Raw genomic sequence first — 25,230 nt, 5'->3', positions numbered from 1 at the left:
ATATATTTAGAACTTTATATAAAAGTGCCCAACCATAGCTTAGAGTGTCACAAAAAAATAAGACATATTTACCCCAGGACACTCATCTACATGTAGTAGAAAGCCAAACCAGTACTGAAACAAGAATCAGTAGAGATAATGGTATATAAGAGTATATCGTCGATCTGAAAAGGGAGGTAAGAGATGAATCTCTACGACCGATAACAGAGAACCTATGAAATAGATCCCGTAAAAGGAGACCATTGAATTCAAATAGGCAATACTCTCTTCACATCCCTCTGACATTCACTGCACACTGAGAGGAAAACCGGGCTCCAGCCTGCTGCGGAGCGCATATCAACGTAGAATCTAGCACAAACTTACTTCACCACCTCCACGGGAGGCAAAGTTTGTAAAACTGATTTGTGGGTGTGGTGAGGGGTGTATTTATAGGCATTTTGAGGTTTGGGAAACTTTGCCCCTCCTGGTAGGAATGTATATCCCATACGTCACTAGCTCATGGACTCTTGCTAATTACATGAAAGAAATAACTTAACACACAGCCATTAATATCTAAACTGTTGACAATAAAAGTGAGTACACACCTAAGTGAAAAGGTCAAAATTGGGCCCAATTAGCCATTTTCCCTTCCCTGTGTCATGTGACTTGTTAATGTTACAAGGTCTCAGGTGTGAATGGGGAGCAGGTGTGTTAAATTTGGTGTTATCGCTCTCACACTCTCTCATACTGGTCACTGGAAGTTCGACATGGCACCTGATGGCAAAAAAACTGAGGATCTGAAAAAAGGAAATTTATACTTACCTGAAAAATTGATTTCTTCTACGATACGACGAGTCCACAGATTTCATCCTTACTTGTGGGATATTATCCTCCTGCTAACAGCAATTGGCAAAGAGCACCACAGCAGAACTGTATATATAGCTCCTCCCTTCCCTCCACCCCCAGTCATTTGACCGAAGGTTTAGGAAGAGAAAGGAAAAGCTAAAAGGTGCAGAGGTGACTGAAATTGTAAAAATAAAATACAATCTGTCTTAAAATGACAGGGAGGGCCGTGGACTCGTCGTATCGTAGAATAAATCAATTTATCAGGTAAGCATAAATTTCCTTTTCTTCTACAAGATACGACGACTCCACGGATTTCATCCTTACTTGTGGGATACAATACCAAAGCTACAGGACACGGATGAAAGGGAGGGACAAGACAGAGACGTAAACGGAAGGCACCACTGCTTGAAGAACTTTTCTCCCAAAAACAGCCTCAGAAAAAGCAAAAGTATCAAATTTGGAAAATTTGGAAAAAGTATGAAGGGACGACCAAGTCGCAGCCTTACAAATCTGTTCAACAGATGCATCGTTTTTAAAGGCCCATGTGGAAGCCACAACCCTAGTAGAATGAGCCGTAATTCTTTCAGGAGGCTGCTGTCCAGCAGTCTCATATGCCAGGCGGGGGGTCAGAGGTAGCCGTTGCTTTCTGACCCCTACGCTTTCCAGAATAAACGATGAACAATGAAGATGATTGACGGAAATTCTTGGTTGCCTGTAAGTAAAACTTCAAGGCACGGACCACGTCCAGATTATGCAACAAACGCTCCTTCTTAGAAGAAGGATTAGGATATAAGGAAGGAACAACAATTTTCTGATTAATATTCTTATTTGAAACAACCTTAGGAAGACATCCAGGTTTGGTACGCAAAATCACCTTATCGGAATGAAATATAAGATAAGGCGAATCACATTGTAATGATGAAAGCTCCAAAACTCTTCGAGCAGAAGAAATAGCAACCAAAAACAAAACTTTACAAGATAACAATTTAATATCTATGGAATGCATGGGTTCAAACGGAACCCCTTGAAGAACTTGAAAAACTAAATTCAAACTCCAGGGAGGAGTAATTGGTCTAAATACAGGCTTAATTCTGGATAGAGCCTGACAAAAAGACTGAACATCTGGCACATCTGCCCAACGTTTGTGAAGCAAAATTGACAAAGCAGAAATCTGTCCCTTTAAGGAACTTGCTAACAACCCTTTCTCCAATCCTTCTTGGAGAAAAGACAGAATCCTGGGAATCCTAACTTTACTCCATGAGTAACCCTTGGATTCACACCAATAAAGATATTTGCGCCATATCTTATAATAGATTTTTCTAGTGACAGGCTTACGAGCCTCTATCAAAGTATTGATGACCGAATCAGAGAATCCCCGCTTAGATAAAATCAAGCGTTCAATCTCCAAGCAGTCAGCTGCAGAGAATTTAGATTTGGATGTTGGAAAGGACCTTGAATGAGAAGATCCTGTCTCAAAGGAAGTTTCCACGGTGACAGAGAGGACATGTCCACTAGATCCGCATACCAAGTCCTGCATGGCCACGCAGGCGCAATCAGGATTACTGAAGCTCTCTCCTGTTTGATCCGAGCAATCACGCGTGGTAGGAGAGGAAACGGTGGAAACACATAAGCTAGGCTGAACGACCAAGGTACTGCTAGGGCATCTATCAGTTCGGCCTGAGGATCCCTCGACCTGGATCCGTAACGTGGAAGCTTGGCATTCTGACGAGATGCCATCAGATCTAATTCGGGTCTGCCCCATTGGCGAATCAATGAGGCAAACACCTCCGGGTGGAGTTCCCACTCCCCCGGATGAAAAGTCTGACGACTTAGAAAATCCGCTTCCCAGTTCTCTACTCCTGGGATGTGAATTGCTGATAGATAGCAAGAGTGGGCCTCCGCCCATCGGATTATCTTTGATACTTCTATCATCGCTAAGGAACTCCTTGTTCCCCCCTGATGATTGATATAGGCCACAGTCGTAATATTGTCCGACTGGAATCTGATGAATTTGGCCAAAGCCAACTGAGGCCACGCCTGAAGCGCATTGAAAATTGCTCTCAGTTCCAGAATATTAATTGGAAGTAGAGACTCCACCTGAGTCCAAACACCCTGAGCCTTAAGGGAACTCCCGACTGCACCCCAGCCCAGTAGGCTGGCGTCCGTTGTCACTATCACCCACGAGGACAGATGATCCGGCGACAAGCACCAAAGAAGAGAGAGAGTCTCTGGTCTCTTGATCCAGATTTATCTGAGGAGATAAATTTGCATAATCCCCATTCCACTGACCGAGCATGCACAGCTGCAGCGGTCTGAGATGAAAGTGAGCAAACAGAATGATGTCCATTGCCGCTACCATTAATCCAATGACCGCCATACACTGAGCCACTGATGGCCGAGGAATGGACTGAAGTGCTCGGCAAGTATTTAGAATCTTTGATTTTCTGACTTCCGTCAGAAATATTTTCATGTCTACCGAGTCTGAGTTCCCAAGAAGGGAACCCTAGTCCGTGGAACTAGTGAACTCTTTTCTATGTTCACCTTCCAACCGTGAGTTCTCAGGAAAGACAACACTGTGTCCGTGTGAGACTTTGTCAGATAAGTTGACGCTTGAATCAAAATATCATCCAGATAAGGCGCCACTACTATGCCCGTGGTCTGAGAACCGTCAGAAGGGACCCTAGAACCTTTGTGAAGATTCTGGGTGCTGTGGCCAACCCGAAGGGAAGAGCCACGAACTGATAATGTTTGTCCAGGAAGGCAAACCTTAGGAACTGATGATGATCCTTGTAAATAGGGATATGAAGGTATGCATCCTTCAAGTCCACGGTAGTCATATATTGACCCTCCTGGATCATTGGTAAGATTGTTCGTATAGTCTCCATCTTGAATGATGGAACTCTGAGAAACTTGTTTAGACACTTGAGATCTAAAATGGGTCTGGAAAGCTCCCTCTTTTTTGGGAACCACAAAAAGATTTGTGTAGAACCCCCTGCCCCTGTTCCAGTTTTGGAACGGGACAAATTACTCCCATAGTAGAGAGGTCTTTTACACAGCGTAAGAACGCCTCTCTTTTTATCTGGTCTACCGATAATCGTGAAAGATGAAATCTCCCGCTTGGGAGAAAATCCTTTTATTCCAGTTGATACCCGTGGGTCACGATTTCCAGCGCCCTGGGGTCCTGAACATCTCTTGCCCAAGCCTGAGCAAAGAAAGAAAGTCTGCCCCCTACTAGATCCGGTCCCGTATCGGGGGCCGCCCCTTCATGCGGTCTTTGTAGCAGCAGCGGGCTTCTTGGATTGTTTACCTTTATTCCAAGCCTGGTTGGGTCTCCAGACTGACTTAGATTGAGCAAAATTCCCTTCCTGCTTTGTGGAGGAAGAGGAAGCAGAGGGTCCTCCTTTAAAATTTCGAACGGAACAAAAATTATTTTGTTTACCCCTCATCTTAACAAACTTATCCTGAGGTAGGGCATGGCCTTTACCTCCAGTAAATGTCCGAAATTATTTCATTCAATTCAATTTAAAAGCTTAGACTTTGATGACACATCAGCAGACCAAGATTTCAGCCATAACGCTCTAAAATGGCAAATCCTGCATTTTTCGCCGCTAATTTAGCAATTTGAAGAGCGGCATCAGTAATAAAAGAATTAGCTAGCTTAAGAGCCTAGATTCTATCCAAAATGTCATCTAATGGAGTCTCAAACTTCAGAGACTCTTCTAGAGCATCAAACCAAAAAGCTGCTGCAGTAGTAACTGGAACAATGCAAGCCGTAGGTTGTAAAAGGAAACCCTGATGAATAAATAATTTCTTTAGAAGACAATCTAACTTTTTATCCATAGGGTCTTTGAAAGCACAACTGTCCTCAATAGGTATAGTTGTACGCTTAGCCCGGGTAGATATAGCTCCCTCCACCTTAGGGACCGTTTGCCACGAGTCCCGAATGGTGTCTGATATGGGAAACATTTTCTTAAAATTAGGAGGGGGAGAGAACGGTATACCTGGTCTATCCCATTCCTTTTTTACAATTTCCGAAATTCTTTTAGGAACCGGAAAAACATCAGTGTAGGTAGGCACCTCTAGATATTTGTCCATCTTACACAATTTCTCTGGTGGTATTACAATAGGGTCACAATCATCCAGAGTCGCTAAAACCTCCCGAAGTAACAAGCGGAGGTGTTCAATCTTAAATTTAAAGGACATCACGTCCGAATCTGTGTGAGGTAACACATTTCCTTAGTCTGAAAGTTCTCCCTCGGACAGCAATTCCCTGACCCCCAACTCAGAGCACTGTGAGGGTACATCAGAAATAGCCAATAAAGCATCAGAGGATTCAGTATTCACATTAATACCTGACCTACTGCGTTTACCCTGTAACACTGGTAATTTAGATAATACCTCTGTAAGGGTAGTTGACATAACTGCAGCAATCTCCTGCAGAGTAAAAGGATTAGACGCACTAGAGGTACTTGGCGTCGCTTGTGTGGGCGTTAAAGGCTGTGACACTTGGGGAGAATTGGATGGCATATCCTGATTCTCTTTATAAAGAAAAGAAGGTTTGATGGTACTACTACAGATAAATGGAGTCTTGTCACCATACACAATTAGGGCAAATTGGCCTCAAAATAACAAAATTTATGCTTACCTGATAAATTTCTCTCTTGTGGTGTATCCAGTCCATGGGTTCATCCATTACTTGTGGGATATTCTCCTTCCCAACAGGAAGTGGCAAGAGGACACGCACAGCAGAGCTGTCTATATAGCTCCTCCCTAACTGCCACCCCCAGTCATTCGACCGAAGACAAGCAAGAAAAAAGGAGAAACTATAGGGTGCAGTGGTGACTAAAAAACACCTGCCTTAAAGTGACAGGGCGGGCCGTGGACTGGATACACCACAAGAGAAAGAAATGCATCAGGTAAGCATAAATTTTGTTTTCTCTTGTAAGGTGTATCCAGTCCACGGGTTCATCCATTACTTGTGGGATACCAATACCAAAGCTTTAGGACACGGATGAAGGGAGGGACAAGGCAGGAACTTAAACGGAAGGCACCACTGCCTGCAAGACCTTTCTCCCAAAAATAGCCTCAGAGGAAGCAAAAGTATCAAATTTGTAGAATTTAGAAAAAGTATGAAGCGAAGACCAAGTCGCCGCTTTACAAATCTCTTCAACAGAGGCCTCATTTTTAAAAGCCCATGAGGAAGCTACCGCTCTAGTGGAATGAGCTGTAATTCTTTGAGGAGGCTGCTGGCCAGCAGTCTCATAAGCTAAACGGATTATGCTTCTCAGCAAAAAAGAAAGAGAAGATGCTGAAGCCTTTTGGCCTCTCCTCTGTCCAGAGTAGACAACAAACAATGCAGATGTTTGAAGAAAATCCTTAGTAGCTTGTAAATAAAACTTTAAAGCACAAACCACGTCAAGATTGTGTAATAGACGTTCCTTCTTTGAAGAAGGATTAGGACACAGTGACGGAACAACAATCTCCTGATTGATATTCTTATTAGATACCACCTTAGGAAGAAACCCAGGTTTGGTACGCAAAACTACCTTATCTGCATGGAAGATCAGATAAGAGGAATCACACTGTAAGGCAGATAACTCTGAAACTCTTCGAGCCGAAGAAATAGCTACCAAAAACAGAACTTTCCAAGATAAAAGCTTGATATCTATGGAATGCAGAGGTTCAAAGGGAACCCCTTGAAGAACTTTAAGAACTAAATTTAAACTCCATGGCGGAGCAACAGGTTTAAACACAGGCTTGATTCTAACTAAAGCCTGACAAAACGCCTGAACGTCTGGAACATCTGCCAGACGCTTGTGCAGAAGAATAGACAGAGCATAAATCTGTCCCTTTAAGGAACTAGCTGACAATCCCTTCTCCAATCCTTCTTGGAGAAAGGATAATATCCTAGGAATCCTAACTTTACTCCATGAGTAACCCTTGGATTCACACCAATGAAGATATTTACACCATATCTTATGATAGATTTTCCTGGTGACAGGCTTTCGAGCCTGAATTAAGGTATCCATGACCGACTCGGAGAAACCACGTTTTGATAAAATCAAGCGTTCAATCTCCAAGCAGTCAGCCGCAGAGAAATTAGATTTGGATGTTTGAATGGACCTTGGAGTAGAAGGTCCTGCCTCAGCGGCAGAGTCCATGGTGGAAAGGATGACATGTCCACCAGATCTGCATACCAAGTCCTGCGTGGTCACGCAGGTGCTATCAAAATCACCAAAGCTCTCTCCTGCTTGATCTTGTCAATCAGACGAGGGAGGAGAGGAAATGGTGGGAACACATAAGCCAGGCTGAAGGACCAGGGCACTGCTAGAGCATCTATCAGCGCTGCCTGGGGATCCCTTGACCTGGACCCGTAACAAGGAAGCTTGGCGTTCTGACGAGACGCCATCAGATCCAGTTCTGGTTTGCCCCATAGTTGAATCAGCTGGGCAAAAACCTCCAGATGGAGCTCTCACTCCCCCGGGTGAAAAGTCTGCCGACTTAGAAAATCCGCCTCCCAGTTCTCTACTCCTGGGATATGGATAGCTGAGAGATGGCAAGAGTGAACCTCTGCCCATAGAATTATCTTTGAAACCTCCAAAATTGCCAGGGGGCTTCTTGTTCCCCCCTGATGGTTGATATAGGCTACAGTCGTGATATTGTCCGACTGAAATCTGATGAACCTGACAGCAGCTAGTTGAGGCCAAGCCTGAAGAGCATTGAATATCGCTCTCAGTTCCAGAATGTTTATCGGAAGGAGGGCTTCCTCCTGAGTCCACGAACCCTGAGCCCTCAGGGAGTTCCAGACCGTGCCCCAGCCCAGAAGGCTGGCATCTGTCGTCACTATAGTCCACTCTGGCCTGCGGAAACTCATTCCCCTGGACAGATGGACCCGAGATAACCACCAGAGAAGAGAATCCCTGGTCTCTTGATCCAGATTTAGCAGAGGGGACAAATCTGTGTAGTCCTCATTCCACTGATTGAGCATGCAAAGTTGCAGTGGTCTGAGATGTAGGCGGGCAAACTGAACTATGTCCATTGCCGCTACTATTAGGCCGATTACTTCCATACACTGAGCCACTAACGGTCGAGAAGTGGAATGAAGAGCACGGCAGGAAGTTAGAAGCTTTGATAACCTGACATCTGTCAGAAAAATTTTCATTTCTACTGAATCTATCAGTGTTCCTAGGAAGGAAACTCTTGTAAGAGGGGAGAGAGAACTCTTTTCTTCGTTCACCTTCCACCCATGAGACCTCAGAAAAGCCAGAACAATGTCCGTATGGGACTTGGCGATTTGAAAAGTCGACGCCTGTATCAGAATGTCATCTAGGTAAGGAGCCACCGCTATGCCCCGTGGCCAAAGAACCGCCAGTAGGGACCCTAGAACCTTCGTAAAGATTCTTGGTGCCGTGGCTAACCCAAAGGGAAGAGCCACAAACTGGTAATGCCTGTCTAAGAAGGCGAACCTGAGGAACTGATGATGATCTCTGTGAATCGGAATGTGGAGATAAGCATCCTTTAAGTCCACGGTAGTCATATATTGACCCTCCTGGATCATAGGGAGGATGGTTCGGATAGTCTCCATCTTGAAGGATGGGACCCTGAGAAATTTGTTTAGGATCTTGAGATCCAAGATTGGTCTGAAAGTTCCCTCTTTTTTGGGAACTATGAACAGATTTGAATAGAAGCCCTGCCCCTGTTCCTCCCTTGGAACTGGGTGGATCACTCCCATAACCAGTAGGTCTTGAACACAACGTAAGAATGCCCCTCTCTTTATCTGGTTTACAGATAATTGTGAGAGATGAAATCGCCCCTTTGGAGATGAAGCTTTGAAGTCCAGAAGATATCCCTGGGAAACAATCTCTAATGCCCAGGGATCCTGGACGTCTCTTGCCCAAGCCTGGGCGAAGAGAGAAAGTCTGCCCCCTACTAGATCCGGTCCCGGATCGGGGGCTACTCTTTCATGCTGTCTTAGAGGCGGCAGCAGGTTTTTTTGCCTGCTTCCCCTTGTTCCAAGCCTGGTTCGGTCTCCAGACTGGTTTGGACTGGGCGAAATGTCCCTCTTGTTTTGCATTAGAGGAAGCTGAAGCTGCGCCACTCTTGAAGTTTCGAAATGAACGAAAATTATTTTGTTTGGTCCTTAATTTATTGGACCTATCCTGAGGAAGGGCGTGAACTTTTCCTCCAGTGATATCAGAAATGATCTCCTTCAGGCCCGGGACGAATAGGGTCTGTCCTTTGAAGGGGATGTTAAGAAGCTTAGACTTTGAAGTAACATCTGCTGACCAGGACTTAAGCCATAGCGCCCTGCGCGCCAGAATGGCAAAACCTGAATTCTTAGCCGTTAGTTTGGTTAGATGAAAAACGGCGTCATAAATAAAGGAATTAGCTAATTTGAGAGCTTTAATCCTGTCTAAAATATCATCTAACGGGGTCTCCACCTGTAGAGCCTCCTGAAGAGACTCGAACCAAAAAGCCGCTGCAGCAGTAACTGGGGCGATGCATGCAAGAGGCTGGAGAATAAAACCTTGATGGATAAAAATTTTCTTAAGGAGACCCTCCAATTTTTTATCCATAGGATCTAAGAAAGCACAACTGTCCTCGACAGGGATAGTTGTACGCTTAGCTAGGGTAGAAACAGCACCCTCCACCTTAGGGACTGTCTGCCACGAGTCCCGTATAGCGACATCTATGGGAAACATCTTTTTAAAAGCAGGAGGGGGAGAGAACGGAACACCTGGTCTATCACATTCCTTAGTAATAATTTCCGAGAACCTCTTAGGGGCTGGAAAGACATCAGTGTAAACAGGCACTGCAAAGTATTTGTCCATTTTACACAATTTATCTGGAACTACAATGGGGTCACAGTCATCCAGAGTCGCTAAAACCTCCCTGAGCAATAAGCGGAGATGTTCAAGCTTAAATTTAAAGGCTGTCATTTCAGAATTGGACTGAAGTAACGTCTTCCCTGAATCTGAAATCTCACCCTGAGATAGCAACTCCCTTATTGCGGCTTCGGAGCATTATGAGGATATATCAGACATAGCTACTAAAGCGTCAGAAAGCTCTGTATTTGTTCTAGCCCCAGAGCTGTCTTGCTTTCCTTGTAACCCTGGCAGTTTGGACAATACCACTGTGAGGGTATTAGTCATAACTGCCGCCATGTCTTGTAAGGTAAACGCATTGGACGCGCTAGATGTACTTGGCGTCACTTGAGCGGGAGTTATAGGTTCTGACACGTGGGGAGAGCTAGATGGCATAACCTCCCTTTTGTCAGTCTCAGAAACTTCAGGTGATAAATGTTTAAAAGCCATAATATGGTCTTTATAATTTATAGAAATTTCAATACATTTGGTACACATTCTAAGAGGGGGTTCCACAATGGCTTCTAAACATATTGAACAAGGAGTTTCCTCTATGTCAGACATGTTTAACAGACTAGTAATGAGACCAGCAAGCTTGGAAAACACTTTAATTAATGTGAAACAGCAATTAAACAAAAACGGTACTGTGCCTTTAAGAGAAAAAAAACTATCACATAGACTGCAAAACAGTGTTAAAAAGTAGTCAACTCTTCGAAATTTTTACAGTGTGTATGAGGGACTAAATCAGCATTGCACCCACTTGCAAATGGATGATTAACCCTTTAGGCCCCAAACCGGATTTGAAAAACGTTAAAAAACGTTAACAGTAAAACACCTTGCCAAAGCTCTGCTGTGGCTCCTACCTGCCCTCAAAAACGATTTAGGGAAGAAATAAGCCCTCTATAGTGGTCCTCAGATGCCAGAGGACTCCTTTGGGGAAGCTGGAAGTCTCAGTCTGAATAAGAACTGCGCATCTAGAGCACGAAAATTGGCCCCTCCCACCATGCACTTGATGTCAGAGGGCCTTAAGAAAATACTCCTAGGAGTATCTGACTAGCCATGTGGAAACTAGGCCCCAAAAAACAATTTTATTACCCTCAGAGAAAAAAACGTTCTTTCTATATAACATGTAAACGTTTTGACACTAAGAAATATGAGTATTAACATGAATATTACCCTTTTTTGTAAGCATGATCCCAGTCGTTGTTAAATCACTGCATCAGGCTTACCTCAATTATACAAGGCTCTGTCAGCATTTTCTAGATCTTATCTCTCTAGAAATAAATATACTGAACATACCTCAAAGAAGGTAATCTGCAAACCGTTCCCCCAACTGAAGTCTTTCCCATACTCTTCAGTTATGCGTGAGAACAGCAATGGACCTTAGTTACAAACCGCTAAGATCATCCACCTCCAGGCAGATTCTTCTTCTAATTTCTGCCTGGGAGTAAAACAGTACCAAGCCGGTACCGTTTAAAAATAACAAACTCTTGATTGAAGGTAAAAACTACACTAAGTCACCACATATCTCTTATACTTCCTATCTTGTCGAGAGTTGCAAGAGAATGACTGGGGGTGGCAGTTAGGTGAGGAGCTATATAGACAGCTCTGTTGTGGGTGTCCTCTTGCAACTTCCTGTTGGGAAGGAGATTATCCCACAAGTAATGGATGAACCCGTGGACTGGATACACCTTACAAGAGAAATAATATTTAATTGTGGTGAGGTGCTTAGTATCTGCAGTTACATTTAACTTGAATTCAATAAAGAATTGAACAAAAGGATACTATGGTAGCACTCCTAAGACTCTATGAACAATATGTATAGGAGAACTTGATAGGTCATATAAGTTAAAAATATTAATCTTTATTAGAACGTATTTAAAAAATGGGTACAATTAAAACTAAAATGTTAGCAGAAATTATTGTCAGTTTGGTGTCTGACTAGTAGACGGTTGGTACTGGTAGTAAAATTAAATATAGGCTCAAAATTGGGTATGCTCAATTATTCCTCGTGTATTTATCAGAATAACTGAAATTTGTCAGTCTACCAGATAATAATCATATATCACAAAGAGTTTTATGCACTTTCTGGTAGTTTTACACTAAAGTCTTAGTGCTTTCAGGTTTAGTTATAATATTTGAGCTGAAATAATATCAGTTCTACTTTATTACAGTTTTAATACCAATATTGGCATGAACAATTCTCTTTGTAACAGTTGTTGAACATGTGTCACCAAGTATGTTGTGTGCAAATTCTGGCACTTTTACACCAAGGTCTCAGTGCTTACTGGATTCCATTATAATATTGGAGCTGAAATGATATCAGTTCCCCTATTTTACAATTATAGATCAGAATTAGCATAAATTGTTCATTTAGTAAAAATTGTTGAACAACACATTGAAATATTAGATTATCTGATAGATATATTTACAGATAATGTCTGATCACTGGTATAGTGTCAAGTTATAATATGGTTTGTGAATTCACACTTAGTTAGTATATATTGTGTTTTCAGCGTGATTGGTGCATACTTAGTACATTGGAATAGTTCGCCTCTGATTCAGAATCTTTCTAAATATGGTGCTTATTATATTATAATTGAGTTCTACAATTAAACCACCAATATCTCAGGTTTAAATTATTATAATATCACCCATAAAAGACTCAGGTGTAACAGTTAATCATATGAGACGACTATTGTAATATATCACAACAAGGAGTGCCGGTCCGTTTATATAAAACATCAGCCTTAACTGGTATTAACAACTGTTGTCAGCCAAATAAATAGTGTTCAATATTAAGGTCTTATCAGCTTTCCTGCTAATTGCTAGTAGCTGTATAGAACGTACTGTATAACTCTATTGGCTGTTTTAAAATGGAGACCGGTTACAGCTCACACGCTGATTCTACAAATATCTGCTATAAATTGTGCTCCAAAGAGAAGCCAACACGAGCCCCAATATTGAGTGAAAAATTACTTCTGCCACGTAACCATCATCACCCAATTAATTACTGCTAACAAGTTTTTAAAAAATGAACTATACAGGGAGTGCAGAATTATTAGGCAAATGAGTATTTTGACCACATCATCCTCTTTATGCATGTTGTCTTACTCCAAGCTGTATAGGCTCGAAAGCCTACTACCAATTAAGCATATTAGGTGATGTGCATCTCTGTAATGAGAAGGGGTGTGGTCTAATGACATCAACACCCTATATCAGGTGTGCATAATTATTAGGCAACTTACTTTCCTTTGGCAAAATGGGTCAAAAGAAGGACTTGACAGGCTCAGAAAAGTCAAAAATAGTGAGATATCTTGCAGAGGGATGCAGCACTCTTAAAATTGCAAAGCTTCTGAAGCGTGATCATCGAACAATCAAGCGTTTCATTCAAAATAGTCAACAGGGTTGCAAGAAGCGTGTGGAAAAACCAAGGTGCAAAATAACTGCCCATGAACTGAGAAAAGTCAAGCATGCAGCTGCCAAGATGCCACTTGCCACCAGTTTGGCCATATTTCAGAGCTGCAACATCACTGGAGTGCCCAAAAGCACAAGGTGTGCAATACTCAGAGACATGGCCAAGGTAAGAAAGGCTGAAAGACGACCACCACTGAACAAGACACACAAGCTGAAACGTCAAGACTGGGCCAAGAAATATCTCAAGACTGATTTTTCTAAGGTTTTATGGACTGATGAAATGAGAGTGAGTCTTGATGTGCCAGATGGATGGGCCCGTGGCTGGATTGGTAAAGGGCAGAGAGCTCCAGTCCGACTCAGACGCCAGCAAGGTGGAGGTGGAGTACTGGTTTGGGCTGGTATCATCAAAGATGAGCTTGTGGGGCCTTTTTCGGGTTGAGGATGGAGTCAAGCTCAACTCCCAGTCCTACTGCCAGTTTCTGGAAGACACCTTCTTCAAGCAGTGGTACAGGAAGAAGTCTGCATCCTTCAAGGAAAACATGATTTTCATGCAGGACAATGCTCCATCACACGCGTCCAAGTACTCCACAGCGTGGCTGGCAAGAAAGGGTATAAAAGAAGAAAATCTAATGACATGGCCTCCTTGTTCACCTGATCTGAACCCCATTGAGAACCTGTGGTCCATCATCAAATGTGAGATTTACAAGGAGGGAAAACAGTACACCTCTCTGAACAGTGTCTGGGAGGCTGTGGTTGCTGCTGCACGCAATGTTGATGGTGAACAGATCAAAACACTGACAGAATCCATGGATGGCAGGCTTTTGAGTGTCCTTGCAAAGAAAGGTGGCTATATTGGTCACTGATTTGTTTTTGAATGTCAGAAATGTATATTTGTGAATGTTGAGATGTTATATTGGTTTCACTGGTAAAAATAAATAATTGAAATGGGTATATATTTGTTTTTTGTTAAGTTGCCTAATAATTATGCACAGTAATAGTCACCTGCACACACAGATATCCCCCTAAAATAGCTATAACTAAAAACAAACTAAAAACTACTTCCAAAACTATTCAGCTTTGATATTAATGAGTTTTTTGGGTTCATTGAGAACATGGTTGTTGTTCAATAATAAAATTAATCCTCAAAAATACAACTTGCCTAATAATTCTGCACTCCCTGTAGAGCTCCCATCAGCTCACTCCCCTCTCCCTGACATGTTTCGCCGGGTTCCCGGCTTTCTCAAAGGCGAGGCACCGCGGATGCGGCGGCTTTTTGTGACCTATACTCCGCCTCTCAATTAGATTGTGGCCAATCCGTGCCCTAGAGTATCGGGCTTACTCAGACAGACATTGTCGTTTGATTGACATGAGAGGCATCCAATGGTAACCCTGAATATCCGATACATTGTTATTGTGGTATTATATGTAGCGGTTCTGTGGCTGTATACTTGTCTGCTCATTCTGTTATAAGATGAAATGATCAAAAATAAATAAATACAAAGGAGAAAGGATAAGTGTGCTCCCTATTATAATTACCCTAGGTGATGACAGTGATACAAATAAAAAACCAAAACAGTGGTGGGTTCCATTATTAAAGTAACAAAAAATAAAGAAAGGAAAATACTGGATACTTGTTTTATAATGTTTATGTGCTTATTTACAAATGATTATTTTAGTGAATGTGATTGTTAAATTATCAAGGTATTGTGCTTTAATAAAAATCTTTTTCTTAAAAAGAATATACAAAAAGATTTAATGTGTGAAATTGATTATCATTAATATTCTTAAAACTTATGTATTCTGCGATATAAACCAGAATTACATGTGTGCCTTTAATGAGTTGATGTACATATCTTTTTTTTAAAGTTATTTTTTTTTTTTAAATATTTTATACATTTTTATAAAATGTGTCAAACCTGATATTATTTATATAATATTAAAGGGACATGAAACCCAAATTTTTTCTTTCGTGATTTAGAAAGAGCACGTCATTTTAAACAACTTTCTAATTTACTTCTATTATCTCTTGATATCACTTGCTGAAAAGCATATATAGATATGCTCAGTAGCTGCTGATTGGTTGCTGCACATAGAGGCCTTGTGTGATTGGCTCACACATGTGCATTGCTATTTCTTCAACAAAGGATATCTAAAGAATTGAGCAAATTAGATAATAGAAGCAAATTGGAAAGTTGTTTAAAATTAATTATTAATTAATTTATTCCAGTGCTACAGGTCTAAATGTGGACCCATATAGAAATTAAAATCTATACTTATGCTTAACTCCTGTTAGTGTGGGATACTAGCCATAAAATCTACCGCTAATAATTGATACTTATACCACTATTAATTTAAATAAAGTATTCTCATCCATATTTATTACATATTTTATGGGTATGAGAAAAAATTATTATGTTCGTTTAATCCATTAGGATGTACCGAATTCAACAGGTATATCCACCGACTTTCCATCTGTAAAAGAAGGTTCTCAGTGACCCCTCCTCTGATTCCTAGTCTCACCCTCTGAATCCCAAAACATTGGAATTCAGCGGTGCTTGCTTTATGATGTTTGAGGTAGTGGGATGTCACTGTCGTTATGATTTTTTTGGCTTTGATATCTTTTTCAGCATTCCTGATATTACTTAGGTGTTCAAACATTCTCGTTTTCAATTGACGGGTCGTCATCCCAACGTAGATTTTCTTACATTTACATGTAATACCATATATTAGACCTTCTGTATTACAATTGATGTGACTGGTCATTTTATGAATTTTCCCAAATCTATCTGAAATGGATTTGAGCGGCAAGAGGTGTTTGCAGATTGAACAATTCCTACATTTAAAGTTGCCCATCGAAATGGGGTTGATTTTTCTCTGTTTCTGCTCAAAATGACTAGGACTGAGTATATCTTTCAAGTTCTTAGACCTCCTATATCCTAGTTGTATTCTATCTCCTATGACTGAATTTAATATTGGGTCAGTCTTAAGGATTCCTAAATGTTTATTGAGGATCTTAACTACCTCTTTAGTCTGAGGTAAATACGTCATGATGAGTCTGGTAGTTTTATCATCTTCGTTCACTTTTTTTGTAGTAATTGCTGTCTCTCCGTGAGTTCTGCTCTGCGTTTGGCTTTTTTGATCAAGCGATTACTATAACCTCTTGCTTTCAGTCGGTTTTGTAACTCCATTGCTCTTTGTTGATATGTTTCTGGATCTGAGCAATTTCTTTTGGTCCTAAGAAATTCTCCAATGGGGAGTGATCTTACTGTATGCGGGCAGTGCGCGCTTTCTGAATGGAGTAAACTATTCGTGGCTGTCTCTTTTCTATATAAGTCAGTAGTAATGTAACCTTCTTGATTTTTGATGATCTTTAGATCTAGGAAAGTGATGCTCTCAGTACTTTGTTCCCATGTTAGTTTAATATTGAGATTATTGGAATATAGTTTGATCAGAAATTCATCAAGTTTATTTTGGGGGCCTCTCCACAGGAAGAACACGTCATCAATAAATCTCAGCCATAGTGGAATACATTCCACATATTCCACATTGATGTCAGAGAAGACGACATGTTGCTCCCACCAACCCAGAAATATTTTATGGGTGATATTATAATAATTTAAACCTGAGATATTGGTGGTTTAATTGTAGAACTCAATTATAATATTATAAGCACCATATTTAGAAAGATTCTGAATCAGAGGCGAACTATTCCAATGTACTAAGTATGCACCAATCACGCTGAAAACACAATATATACTAACTGTGAATTCACAAACCATATTATAACTTGACACTATACCAGTGATCAGACATTATCTGTAAATATATCTATCAGATAATCTAATATTTCAATGTGTTGTTCAACAATTTTTACTAAATTAACAATTTATGCTAATACTGATCTATAATTGTAAAACAGGGGAACTGATATAATTTCAGCTCCAATATTATAATGGAATCCAGTAAGCACTGAGACCTTGGTGTAAAAGTGCCAGAATTTGCACACCACATACTTGGTGACACATGTTGTTCAACAACTGTTACAAAGAGAATTATTCATGCCAATATTGGTATTAAAACTGCAATAAAGTAGAACTGATATTATTTCAGCTCCAATATTATAACTAAACCTGAAAGCACTAAGGCTTTAGTGTAAAACTACCAGTAAGTGCATAAAACTCTTTGTGATATATGATTATTATCTGGTAGACTGACAAATTTCAGTTATTCTGATAAATACACGAGGAATAAATGAGCATACCCAATTTTGAGCCTATATTTAATTTTACTACCAGTCAGACACCAAACTGACAATAATTTCTGCTAACATTTTAGTTTTAATTGAACCCATTTTTTTTTAAATACATTCTAATAAAGATTGATATTTTTAACTTATATGACCTATCAAGTTCTCCTTTATATATTGTTCATAGAGTCTTAGGAGTGTTACCATAGTATCCTTTTGTTCAATTCTTTATTGAATTCAAGTTAAATATCCTGATTCTCTTCAGATTGAGAATCATCCTTAGACACACTTTCTTTACCTAAAATATGCTTTTCACAATGTAAAGCCCTTTCAGTACAAGAGGTACACGATGTAAGAGGGGGTTCCACAATGGCTTCTAAACACATAGAGCAATGAGTTTCCTCAATGTCAGACATGTTGAACAGACTAGTAATAACCACAATAGTCGTTAAACACTTTATTTATTGATTTAAACAATTTTTTGAAAAATGTGTACTGCGCCTTTAAGAAATAAAAAAAGCGTACAATTTTCCCAAACTGCTTCAAAACGTTAATTAACGCTTTAAAATGAGCTAAACCTAATCAATAGTTCCAAAAATGATTGCACCCCAAGAGTAAGGAGAGAAATTAACCTCTAAAAAGATATCTATAGTCAAAAATGTGATATTTTGAAAAATTAACCCCTGCACCTCGCCACAGCTCTGCTGTGGCGCCTACCTGCCCACAGGGTACTGCAAAATGACTCGACAACGATCCGGTTAATAGAACACCAGTCTAGGCTCAACCGGAGCTAATACCTGCTGCCTTCTCAGCCAGAGTAAAGTGCGCATCTGAGAGCGCGAAAAAAAAGCCCCGCCCATCATGGACGATGATCGCATAGGACTGAACAACCGCATGGGGAAGCGGTTTAGAGTATAAGCCATGTGGATTTGTTTAACCCCAAAGTACACCAAATTTCGGCCAAACTGTTTATTTCAACACACAATAAAAACCGTTAAGCATATTGACCCTCCTGCCTCTCCCAGTGTCCAATATGTCAATAAAATAAATTAAGCACAGGTTTCTCAGTAATACCCTTTGTTTTACAGGTCTACTGCTTACCCCTTCCCTTGCAGGGAAATAAATGTCAGCCAGTTCTGATATACCAAGTCTCCTCAGAAATAAAGGGCTGCACATACCTCAATGTTGCTTGTAGCATGAAACTGTTCTCCACACTGAAGATGTCTCTTGTATTACCTTCAGAAGCTCTGTGGGAACCAACATGGATCTTAGTTACATCTGCTAAGATCATCAACCTCAGGGCAGAAATCTTCTTCCATATCCCCCTGAGGAAAATAGTACTCACCGGTACCATTTAAAATAAAAAACTTCTTGATTGAAGAAAATAAAACTAACACCTCACTTTACTTCTTCCTAGTATAACACAGGCAAAGAGAATGACTAGGGGAGGGAAGGGAGGAGCTATATATACAGCTCTGCTGTGGTGCTCTTTGCCACTTCCTGTTAGCAGGAGGATAATATCCCATAAGAAAGGATGAAATCCGTGGACTAGTCATATCTTGTAGAAGAAAACTAAATTTATGTTTACCTGATAAATGTATTTCTTTTTTGACACAATGAGTTCACGGATCATCTTAATTACTAATGGGATATTCACCTCTTGGTCAGCAGGAGGCGGCAAAGAGCACCACAGTAGAGCTGATAAATATCACCTCCTTTCACTCCCAACCCAGTCATTCAACCGAAGTCAAGGAGAGAAAGGAAGTAATAAGTTGCAGAGGTGTCTGAAGTGTACAAACCCAACAACCGGTCTCCAATAACAACGGGGTAGGCCGTGGACTTGTGTCAAAAATAAATTTACCAGGTAAGTATAAATTTTGTTTTCTTTTTAATGACACGATGAGTCCACGGATCATCTTAATTACTAATGGGATCCAATACCAAAGCTAGAATACACAGATGATACGGGAGGGACAAGACAGGGAACCTAAACGGAAGGCACCACTGCTTGAAGAACCTTTCTCCCAAAGGCGGCCTCAGCTGAGGCAAAAGTATCAAATTTGTAAAACTTTGAAAAAGTGTTGAGAGGACCAAATCTGTTCCACAGAAGCTTCATTTTTGAATGCCCATGAGGAAGCAACAGCCCTCACGGAATGAGCTGTAACTCTCTCTGGAGGTTGCTGTCCAGCAGTCTCATATGCAAATCGGATGACACTCTTCAGCCAAAAAGAAAGTAGCTTTCTGACCCTTACATTTTCCTGAGAAAACCACAAACAAAGAGGAAGACTGATGAAAATCTTTAGTCGAAGAAGGATTAGGACACAAGGAAGGAAGAACAATCTCCTGGTTAATGTTTCTGTCAGAAACAGCCTTAGGAAGAAATCCTAACTTAGTATGCAAAACTACCTTATCCGAATGAAAGAGAAGGTAAGGAGATTCACACTGCAATGCCGAGAGTTCAGAGACTCTACGAGCAGAAGAAATAGCAACAAGAAATAAAACTTTCCAAGATAACAACTTAACATCTAAGGAATGCATAGGCTCAAACGGAGGCCGTTGGAGAACATTAAGAACTAAATTCAGACTCCATGGAGGAGTAACTGGTTTGAACACAGGCCTAATTCTAACCAAGGCCTGACAAAAGGATTGAAGATCTGGAACAGCTGCCAGACGTTTATGCAACAAAATAGATGAAGCAGAGATCTGATCCTTCAAAGAACTTGTCGATAATCCTTTCTCCAAACCCTCTTGGAGAAAAGACAAAATCCTAGGAATCCTAACTCTACTCCATGAGTAACCTTTGGATTCACACCAATATAGATATTTACGCCATATCTTATAATAAATCTTTCTGGTCACAGGTTTACGAGCCTGGATCATGGTCTCAATGACCGAATCAGAAAAACCCTGCTTAAGCAGAATTAAGCGCTCAATCTCCAAGCAGTCAGCTTCAGAGAAACTAGATTTGGATGCAGGAAGGGACCTTGAATTAACAGGTCCTTCCTCAGTGCATACCAAATCCTGCGAGACCAGGCCGGTGCAATGAGCATCGCCGATGCCTTCTCCTGCTTGATTCGAGCAATCACCCGAGGAAGAAGCGCAAACAGAGCGAATAGGTATGCTAGACTGAAGGTCCAAGGAACCGCCAAGGCATCTATTATTTCCGCCTGGGGATCCCTGGACCTCGATCCGTATCTCGAGAGCTTGGCATTCTGGCACGATGCCATGAGATCTAATTCCGGCTAACCCCACTTGCGGATCAAGCTGGAAAAAACAGTTCCGGATGGAGTTCCCACCCCCCCGAATGAAAGGTCTGCCTGCTCAGGAAGTCTGCCTCCCAAGTTGTTCACCCCTGGGATGTGGATCGCCGACAGACAAGAGTGGGTTACCCCACACTGAATTATCTTGGATACCTCTCTCATCGCTAAGGAACTCCTCATCCTCCTTGATTTATATAAGCTACTGACATTATGTTGTCCGACTGGAACCCGATGAACTGGACTGAAGCTAACTGAGGACAGTTCAGAAGAGCATTGAATATCGCTCTCAGCTCCAGGATGTTTATTGGAAGAACAGACTCTAGCAAGCCCCAGACTGCTCCCCACCCCTGAAGGCTGGCGTCTGTTGTCACAATCGCCCAGGAAGGCCTGCGAAAGCAGGTTCCCTGGGAGAGATGATCCAGAGACAACCACCATAGAAGAGAATCCCTTGTCTCCTGCTCCAGTAGTATTTGAGGGGACAAATTGGTATAATCTCCGTTCCACTGCCTGAGCATACATAACTGCAGAGGTCTGAGATGGAACCGACCAAACGGATTGATGTCCATTGCCGCCACCATCAGTCCGACTACCTTCCTGCACTGAGCCAGTGATGGCCGAGAAGTGGACTGAAGGACTCGGCAAGTATCGGTAATCTTTGATTTCCTGACCTCTATCAGAAAGATCTTCATTGACAGGGAATCTATTATAGTTCCCAAGAAAGTTACCCTTGTACTTGGGATAAGAGAGCTCTTTTGTAAATTTACCTTCCACCCTTGAGAGCGAAGGATGGATAACACCATGCTCGTGTGGGATTCCGCTAGATGGAAGGACTGTGCCTGGACTAGAATGTCGTCCAGATAGGGCGCCACAGCAATGCCTCGAGAACGAAGTACCGCTTACAGAGATCCCAGAACTTTTGTGAAGACTCTGGGAGCAGTGGCAAGACCAAAAGGAAGAACCACAAACTGAAAGGGTTTGTCCAGAAAGGCGAACCTTAGGAACTTAGGTTCTTGTGAATGGGAACATGCAAGTACGCGTCCTTTAAGTCCACTGTTGTCATAAATTGAACCTCCTGGATCAAAGGAAGAATGGAACGTATAGTTTCCATCTTGAAGGACGGTACCCTGAGAAACTTGTTTAGACTCTTGAGGTCTAAAATGAGCCTGAAGGTTCTCTCCTTTTTTGGAACCATGAATAGGTTGGAGTAAAAACCATGACCCTGCTCCTGTAAGGGAACGGGAGCAATCACTCCCAGATTGGAGAGGTCTCTTACACAATGAAAGAACGCCTCTCTTTTTGTCTGGTCTGCAGACAATCTTGAAAGTAGGAGCCTTCCTCTGGGAGGAAAACTTTTGAAATCCAACCTGTATCCCTGGGACACAATTTCTAATGCCCAGGGATCCTGAACATCTCAGATCCAAGCTTGAACGAAGAAGGAAAGTCTGCCCCCTACCAGATCCGGTCCCGGATCGGGGGCATGACCTTCATGCTGACTTGGATTCAACGGCAGGCTTCTTAGCCTGCTTTCCCTTATTCTAATGCTGGCTGGATCTCCACGCAGGCTTGGGTTGATCTTGTTTGACAACGGAAGATGAGGAATTTCCCTTGAAATTACGAAAAGGAACAAAAATTACTATGGCGCCCCTTCGTCTTATTTCTCTTATCCTGAGGGAGAAAATTACCTTTACCTCCCGTGATGTCAGAAATAATTTCCGATAGACCAGGACCAAATAAGGTCATTCCCTTATATGGAATAGCCAAAAGTTTGGACTTATAGGAGACATACGCAGACCAAGGCTTCAGCCATAAAGCACTTTGGGCCAAAATAGAAAAACCTGATATCCTAGCTCCCCAGTTTGATAACCTGAAGGGAAGTGTCTGTGATAAAGGAATTAGCTAATTTGAAAGCCTTAATCCTATCTTGAATCTCATCCAAGGATGTCTCCGTTCTGATAGCATCAGACAGGGCATCAAATCAATATGCAGCCGCACTGGTGACGGTAGCAATGCACACTGCAGGTTGCCATTGTAGACCCTGGTGTACGTACATCTTTTTGAGTAGGCCTTCTGATTTCTTGTCCATAGGATCTTTGAAAGCACAACTATCCTCTATGGGAATAGTAGTTCTCTTAGCTAAAGTGGAGATAGCCCCTTCTACCTTAGGTACTGTTTGCCAAGCTTGCTTAATAGAGTCGGCTATGGGAAACATCTTCTTGAAAATAGGAGATAGCAATAATCTCAGAAGTTCGGTCAGGAACCGGAAATACATCAGTCGAGGAAGGAACCTCGAAATAACTGTTTAACTTACTGGATTTCTTAGGGACAACCACAACCGTGGAGTCGCTATCATCTAAAGTAACTAAAACCTCCTTAAGCAATAGACGGAGGTGTTCCAGCTTAAATCTAAATGATACCACTTCAGTATCAGCGAGGGGAAGTACACCTTCAGAATCTGAAATCTCTCCTTCAGATGCTACCACGGGCTCTTCCTCCTCAGGCACCTGAGAGGAGGACCCCGAAACCGCAACAATCGCATCAGAAACCTTGCTTACTGAATGGCTTGTCTTCCTCTTACGTTTACCCTGCAACATGGGAAAAGCAGACAGCGCATCAGAAACAACAGACCGGAGATATCTCACTTATGCCTCAAAATGTCTTCACTGTAAGCGCTACTATGGAAAGGCGCGCGGGAGAAGTAAATCCGCCCATCGTGGGCGTGTCTAAAATGCAAAGCATGTTTCCCGGGGAAAAATTAACCCCACAGAACATGGAACCACCAGAGCCCTAAAAACGTTCAAAGCCTCAGAGCTCAAACCAACCCCAGTGCCAAAAAATAACATAGCTGTCAAATATTTCTCTCCTGCCTAGGAGAGTTTGTCAATAATAAAGTGCCCCTTACTAAATAAATAAGGTATTTTACTGTGCCCACTCTTTTCTGAGTTGATCTGTCTGCCCTAGAACAAGAAAATAGCACTTACCTCAGGGTACTGCCTGACAGCAAGGCAGTTCACAGGTTTGAGAAGTCCTCTTCCTCACATCGACCTGTAGAAAACAGAGACTGAGTCATATCCCTCAGACTATAGACAATCAGGGAAGTATGAAATATCGGAGGCGCAGTGAGAATTATGTCCCACAAGTTCCCATTACTCTAAAGCCACCAAAGCTCTACTGCAGAGACTGATATGGACTACAGCTACACCCTAGGAAAAAGTAGCACAATCCTATACCACTTTAAAAATAATAAACTCTTGATTGAAGAATCTTAACTAACACCTCACTTTGCCACTTCCTAACACTAACGCAGGCAAAGAGACTGACTGGGTTGGGAGTGAAGGGATATTTATCAGCTCTGCTGTGGTACTCTTTGCCACCTCCTGCTGACCAGGAGGTGAATATCCCATTAGTAATTAAGATGATCCGTGGACTACTACATACATGACCAATACACAAGAGCTCCTCACACACTGCTACTACAAGCACGACCATTACACAAGCACTCCTCACACACTGCTAATACACACACGACCATACACAAGCACTCCTCACACACTGCTACTACACACATGACCATTACACAAGCGCTCCTTACACACTGCTACTATACACACGACCATTACACAAGTGCACCTCACACATTGCTACTACATACATGACTAATACACAAGCGCTCCTCACACACTGCTACTACACACACGACCATTACACAAGCACTCCTCACACACTGCTACTACACACACGACCATTACACAAGCACTCCTCACACACTGCTACTACACACACGACCATTACACAAGCGCTCCTCACACACTGCTACTACACACACGACCATTACACAAGTGCACCTCACACATTACTATTACACACACAACCATTACACAATCGTTCCTCACACACCGCTACTACACACACGACCATTACACAAGTGCACCTCACACACTGCTACTACACACACGACCATTACACAAGCGCTCCTCAAACAATGCTACTATACACACGACCATTACACAAGCGCACCTCATACACACAACCATTACACAAGCACTCGTCACACACTGCTACTACACACACGACCATTACACAAGCGCTCCTCACACACTGCTACTACACAAGCGCTCCTCACACACTGCTACTACACACACGACCATTACACAAGTGCACCTCACACACTGCTACTACACACATGACCAATACACAAGTGCAACTCACACACTGCTACTACACACACGACCATTACACAAGCGCTCCTCACACACTGCTACTACACACACGACCATTACACAAGTGCACCTCACACACTGCTACTACACACAGGACCATTACACAAGTGCACCTCACACATTGCTATTACACACCCGACCTTTACACAAGCGATCCTCACACACCGCTACTACACACACGACCATTACACAAGCGCTCCTCACACACTACTACTACACACACGACCAATACACAAGTGCACCTCACACACTGCTACTACACATGACCATTACACAAGCACTCCTCACACTATACTACTACAAACATGACCATTACACAAGCGCACCTCACACAAACGACCATTACACAAGCCCTCCTCACACACTGCTACTACACACACGACCATTACAAGCGCTCCTCA

The 25,230-nt window shown here is 42.0% G+C and overlaps 1 protein-coding gene across 1 annotated transcript in view; it reads right to left on the bottom strand.

The window, feature by feature from the left end:
- Positions 1-25,230, bottom strand: part of XPNPEP3 (X-prolyl aminopeptidase 3) — a 289,754-nt gene that overhangs the window by 142,722 nt on the left and 121,802 nt on the right. The gene's annotated exons all lie outside the window — the stretch shown is intronic.

The sequence above is a fragment of the Bombina bombina genome, chromosome 7, assembly GCF_027579735.1.
Source record: "Bombina bombina isolate aBomBom1 chromosome 7, aBomBom1.pri, whole genome shotgun sequence".
NCBI lineage: Eukaryota > Metazoa > Chordata > Amphibia > Anura > Bombinatoridae > Bombina > Bombina bombina.
Note: the sequence above shows the minus strand (reverse complement) of the source record. Positions and strands in the feature narration are given on the sequence as shown.